We start from the raw sequence: 7,312 nt of genomic DNA, 5'->3' as shown, positions 1-7,312 counted from the left end.
ATTGAATTCCATTTACTGTTGTTTACTATCTCAAAGTGTGAATGATGTTCTACAGAATAAACTGATTTTATTTGAAAAGACTGAGTAATAAGGTGCGTGGTAATCTTAATTTCTTGTTCTCCCACAAGCCCGTATTACATGTTCACAGATTTTCTTTGATGGTAGACAGAGGTGGAAACATTAAAGCCGACAGTATTATTAATATTGCCTTCCAGTGGCACAGCGGTATGTCTGCGGACTTACAACGCTAAAATTTGGGTTTCGATACCCGTGGTGGACAGAGCACAGATAGCCCATTGTGTAGCTTTGTGCTTAATTACAGACAAGTATTAATATTAACAATATTACACTGATGTGACGACTTCAAAAAAAAACCCGTAGACATTTTACTCCCGAAAGAACGTATCTAATGATGATGAGAAACCCACTTGAAGTAAAGATGCATAGCAGAGACATCTGGTATGGGTATTAAAAAACTTTAATTAAAATAAAATATCAGAACAATGTCTTTGTTAACCTTAAGATGACATAAGAATGTCGAAACGTTGTTCTTGTACTTTATTTTTATTAAAGTTTTTAATACCCATACCAGGTTTTAGCTGCCTCAACAAACAACTTATCTATCAATAGATATGCTTATGGCCGATAACATGTTTCATGTTAATGATGACGAAAAATGTATAGCAGAGACAGCCCGTACTGTTTCTATGATCAATCTGTTATCTAGTAAATTTGTTTTCTAGTATATCATTTTACACTTTCAGATGAGTTTGCTAGCAGAGTCATCCTCTACAATGTCATCTGAAGGTCAAACGGGAAGTATTACTGAAACTACCTTTCTTCAGGCGGGTGATGATGAAAAAAGCGAGATCTCTGAGGACAGAAAGAAAACGGCCAAGCCAAAGCTTCGAATAGAAACTATTGCAGACGTTGAGTCGCAAAAGTACAAAAAGTTTACAAGACTTGATCAAGTGTTCCATCTGCCTGGATCGACTGTATATCCCTAAGACTGCTACCTTGTCAGCATACTTTCTGCCTTCTCTGTATTCAAAACTGTATTGTTGGTTCTGGTGACGCCGCTAAAATACACTGTGCACAATGTTGATTAGAGAACTCTCTGCCAAAAGAGGGAGTTTCTGTCCTTCCAGGAAACATCTATCTACAGTCCACAATGGACCTACTCGAGACAGACTACGCTTCAGTTGATGACTTCGTTCAATGCTCAAACTGTCACACCATCTGTGACGCTAATGTCTGTGAACATAGGCCAGCGGTCACCAAACTTTTTTCACAGAGGGCCAGATAACTGAGAGAATGACGAGCGCGGGCCGCATAACCATTTTGTTCAATACAATACAGTGAATACGCAAAAAATAAAGACAACAAACATGTTTATTTTCCAAAAAGTTATCAAAGAAGGCGACGTTAGCAATAAGATAGTTATATCACATCCAGTGCGCACATATCCGAATCTCACAAACTAAGCAGACGTTGAGACAAATAATCAGATAGCCAGTTCGTGACACTGATTGTGAAAATTACTCCTAAGATAGGAAGTGGCTCGTTAGAATTTTTTTTTTTCATTTATCCACTATTTTGCTCAGATTTACTATACGCTACAATTCACAGACCACGACTATCATATTAGTTAGTTAGAAGCTAATTTATACATTGGATAACATTCTTGCATTAATCAACCACGACCGTAACATCACCTGCATGTTGATAATCCATATGAACTATAGTGTGAGAATACATCTTTTGCCTATATGCATTGGAGTAGAGGATTAATGTGTATCATCAAAAGTAACGGTTCTATACATCAAATATGCAACATATGGGATATGCTTGTGACACCATGTTTATTGAAAAACATGTAGTTTAATAAGAATTCATTTATACAACTCAAAACATCAATATAATATACAGTTATTCATTTGATAAAAGAATGCTCGATACGATCAAAAGCGTTTCTTTGACCAATTTTTAGAAAAAGATATTTCAGTTATGCTTCCATAATTCAATAGCAGTTTAAACATCAATAATATTTCAACAGCGTTTCTATACTCTTCATATGCAGTTTGAGGAATGTTAATAAATAATTCTAATACATTTGTCCCACGGTGAATTAGATGTAAATTCGCAAACATGCAAGGTAAAAATAAGGGGTTAGAGGGCAGCTAGACGATTGCTTTTTTTCTATTAAAAAACAAAAAAAACAAAAAATGATAAACCTAAACTTTAGAAATAGTTTTAAAATCGCAATTCAAAAGCATATTAAGTCTCTAGCAAAGATACCTTTCAGAATAAGGTGTTAATAAAAATACTTTTCTTAAATTGAAAAAATTTACTGTGACTAAAAATATCATGCACAATCCCCAATAAAACGAGGATGAAAACAATTAAAAATTCAGTTACGAAACCACCTATACACATACGTTTATTAATGGTCTCACCAAGCCTAATAAGATAATCACAGTTATTATTCTTTATTACAGCATTCTCAATAAAAGCAAGATTGAGTAGAAGTTAGGCATGTGATTCCGTATCCTCCGTTGGATATAGATGGGTAAATCGACTATAAAATACGTTTTATATATCTGTACAGTAGGATCCAACGGTTATCTCCACATTATGACTATTTCTTAAAGTTCAATAGGACAAACAACTTATCCTCTCACTTCTCAAAACGTAATGCGTAGATTTTGTTCGTTGTTGTTGAGCACAAAGCTACACAACGTGTTATTACTCACCGCGGGTATTGAAAACTGATTTTAAACATTGTAGGTCCTCAGACTTACGGCTTAAACACCAGGGGACGTACATCGTAGATCTTTAACTTATTCAAATCGTATGATCTCTCAAGATAGAACTAAAAAATCCCTTGGTTTCGAGCCTTATATAGTTTATCTTCCAGGCCATACAGTTTCTTAGGGCATCTTCTAAGACATTTATTAATTTGTTTCCGTTCATCCTTAACCAACCTCTTGAATGAGTTAACAAGTTAATGAGAGGTACACTCTGCAATTTCATTTAGATGTGTTTATGAATAACATTTCAAATATGTTTTATCATTTTCACGAGGGTAGTTATAATTTGCAGGATAACAGGAAATTCGAGGATTTGAAAGGCACGAGTAGATGCAATGGTATTTGTGTGGCACCAAAAGAATTATAGGAGACAAATAAGATCACAAGTAAAATACACAACTTCTTGAAAACAAAATATGTTGTAAAACATTTTATGACAAGTATTGTGCTTAATTTTTTTTAACTACCACAAACAATTGCCCCCCCCCCCCCACAATAGCAAAGAAAGACAAACCTGACTGACATTTATTTTATTGCCTACTCTCCTAAGGTTATGTTTAACAAATTCGTGGTAAAGTCCTATTTCCACAACAAGTACGGGAACCCACAAATTTCAGTACTTTGTTCAGTTATATATTTACTAACCATAAGAAAATAAAATAATGGTAACAACCAATTACACTAAGATGGTTAATTCAGTCATACTTCAGCACTTGGAATAATCACAGTATGAATACCAAACAAGCAGGGCATCCTGTCTGGTTAATCAAGAAGATGCCTACTATTGTTGAAAAGTTGACCAAGAAGTATCATTAATGTGATGCATATATTGGTCTTCTTTCCTGTTCATTATTTTGCCAAAGTTGTATGACTTGGATCTCTGCCATTTTAGCTGAGACACCATCTCTGCTTATGAAATGTTTTACAAACTCCAATTGTGCTCAATAGTCTGAAGCTATTCAAGGCCATAATGATTCTCTAATGCTCTCACTGGTACTACAGTTTAACTAGCTCTGTTTCTCATGACATCTTGACTTCAACTGGTTGTCTGTTTAGTGAAATAGTTTGGAGATTGGAGTATAATGTTTTTTACCCACTGCTTCCAACTGTCCACCTTATGAGCTTTTTAAACTTATACTTTTTATTTCCTTGATTTTAGACATTTTATATTGTCCCCATTAATTCTAAAGTTAGTTGGTTTGTTTATATTAATATTTTTATCTCATATAAGGAAAAAGAATGAATTAAGGATAATGTATTTATTGTTTTTAAGTTTTAGTACATCACCTATACAAGTTTTAACTTTAGAATTCTTATGACAGGGATTACATTCTGGCATTTAAGATGGGTACAGAAGCTTGTTTGTGAAAAACTAAACAAGAGACACTAAAGGAGTCTTAGTGGTTTTGTTTGTTTGTTATAAACACAAAGTTACACAATGGGCTATCTGCTGTACCCACCACAGGTATCGAAACCAAGTTTTTAGCATTACAAGCCTTCAGACTTATTGCTGAGCTACTAGGGGGCTCTTAATGGTTAGCCCCCAAAATTGGTTCTGTATTAAATTACATTCATCGTGCTTGTGTTTCTAGCCATATCAGAATGCCTGAGATGAGTGCAATACTTGTGTGTTGTACTCTTCCTGCTAAAGGTTTTCAATATTGATACTATTATATGCTTTCTTATGTTGCTGAAATACACAAATAAAGTACATGTAACCAATTGGTTGGTAAATTTTGATATTTACTCAGAATATGTTGCTTAAAAGTGAGTTCAGAAGCTAACATTTTCAAACTCTGAAAATGTATTTCTGATAGATACTTACCTCAATATGCACCAATTTCTAGTGCAGCTGACTCTATTCTGGAAATCACACTCATGACTACGAGATAAGGCAAAAAAGGTGCACTGGAAGTGGGTAGGATGGGTGGGAAATGTGAAATGCATTTTCAGTGATGGAAAATGTTAACTTCCAATATGATACTTTACCTCCTCTTTTATTAAAATGGTGGAGGGACCAGTGCAAAAGTTACCTAATGAGCACTTTTCAGAGGGCATTCAAAGAGAACCCATGGAGTGGTATTATTTATAGATACAAACTTCTGAAGTTCAGATGTAAATAAAAAAACTGTCCTTAAGCAAAACAATTTCTCTCTTAAGAGTTATGAATTTCTGAAATGGTTTGCATTATTAAATTAATTACCTTGAAATATATGTTAAATAGGAATATGGATAAACAATGCTACACTTAGTTTTGACTGGTTCATTAGTATTCCAAAATATTTCAAAACTATAAAATTACCTGGAAGCTAACACATGGCATTTCTAGCAAAATCATACCCAACTTACCACTACAGATATCTTCACACAATATAAAAACAACAAAAAACATTGATGCTTACAATAAATAACACAAAAACAGAATTCAGTCAAAAAAAGGTCAAATCTTTAATATATTAGTTACATCAAAGTGTCACTTCAGTCATGATACTCTAAGTATGCACATAAGTTTTATTATAAAATATAATTTATCATTTTAAAACAAAACAATGACATTTTTTTCAACAAGTTGAATTATACAGATTGTTTTTCCTATGAAAATTATATATATATATATTTAATATATGACATTTCTTTGTTTCAGTACATATCCTAAGCAAAAACAAATTTGAAAATTTTACTTATGCTGATTTTGTACATATCATTTGATGTAATGAAGATATACACACTTTTCTCATCATATACAGTTTCTATCTAGTGAGTAAATACATGTGTATACTCAAATTATCAAGTATATTCCAGCAATTCCAAAAGTTGATTTGTATTTCCAATATGTAATTCCCTCCTCTCACAAAATTAGCTATTCTTGTTCATTGCTGTCCTCTATATATGAACCTTTTTATTATGCATGCCACAAGCCTTCTGCACCCCCCCTATTGGAAATATATGATTCCATGTCTCTCATGCAAATAATCATGTGTCACTTCTCCACAAATAAGAGAATAGTACACTCACATAACACATGTGACTCCCTCTTTGCACCTCTGTCAAACTATCACTTCAAAGTTTGGCAAAGAATGGAAGCACAGGAAGTCAGTGGGGATGAAGGGTGGGAAGTGTAAAGGGAAGGAACTACCTATAGAAAATACATTTTCCGTATAGGAAAATTATACTGTCTGATATGGTACTTTCGCAGCTCACCAGATTAGCTAAAATCCTACACTGATTAGGAGGAGGGACTAGTGTGAGGGAAAAACATATATATCCCCTGAAAGCATCCAAAGGATACTTCTCTAGATGAGATAGTCATATCTGATAAGGGGAATGACACCATTTCTGATCCAGGTATACTCTTTCCCCTTATATGGAATGTGTAAAGAATTATGGTGGAAAATGAAAGCAACCCATCTATGTGAGAGAGAATGTGGTAGGAAAATGATCCTAACTGGAGAAAGATATAGTAACTCAATCCTACAATAAGAAAAGTGGGTAAATGAGGATGCGTCCCATGGTGTAGAGTGGCTAAGGCACGGCTGACCATGCTTGGTAAGACAACTACAACCAAATCTTCCTCACGGGATACCGACATCAGTGTGGGGATCATACTGTCATCACCTCAAACCCAAGAACCGGAGAATTCAGAAACACTCAGATTCCTGGGTAGTACATAGGATTAGCTTTCAGCTATAGATCTAGGAATAGATCTACATCCGGTATCAAAAGAAAGTCTTATCATGTGCAATCAACTCCTGCGACCTTGAAACAGGTCAGGACCATCTAAAGGGCAATAACATCCATGTATTAAGAGAGAACAAGGCAGAGCCAAGGATAGAACCAGAATAATCCCACGTATCTCTGCTGTGACCCACAACATAGAAGGAGGATATTACGAGAGGAAGACAGACAACCCTAAACCTGTGCAAGAAGGTATGTTGATTGGTAAACTCAAAATTCAGAACCAACCCGTGGGGTACCAACATCCACACAAGGGTAGGACGAGGGCTCCCAATGAAAGGAGTGAACTGCAGTTTTTACATCTCACTCCATCGTATGGTTAATCAAAAATTGGAGGATATTACATCATCTACGCTGGCAGAACACCACCGCCCTACTCTAAACTGAATGGTTATAGCCATCTATGTCAGGGGTGGCCAACCGCTGGCACGCCACTAATTCTTTCTGGCACGCGAAACCATCTCCTGTAATCCTCCATTTAACGACTTTTTCTCAATAGCAGCTTTTTTTATTTCTCATTTAAATACAGTGTAGAGGTGCATCTCAGATAAATAAATAATTTTACATTACAAATTACCTTAAACGATTTCTTCCCAGACCCGATCAGTGTTTTGGTTTCAGCCTCCGCAACTGGTTTTCGTTGACAAGACAACCGCCTTACCATAACTAGATGACGTCAGACAGTGCTCCTGATTGGCTGTTTAGCATCACCGGCTTTTTTTAAACATCATCGAGTCAACTGTTGAGCAGTTCTTCACAAGATTTGC

This window comes from Limulus polyphemus, unplaced genomic scaffold, assembly GCF_000517525.1.
Source record: "Limulus polyphemus unplaced genomic scaffold, Limulus_polyphemus-2.1.2 Scaffold6800, whole genome shotgun sequence".
Taxonomy (NCBI): domain Eukaryota; kingdom Metazoa; phylum Arthropoda; class Merostomata; order Xiphosura; family Limulidae; genus Limulus; species Limulus polyphemus.
Note: the sequence above shows the minus strand (reverse complement) of the source record.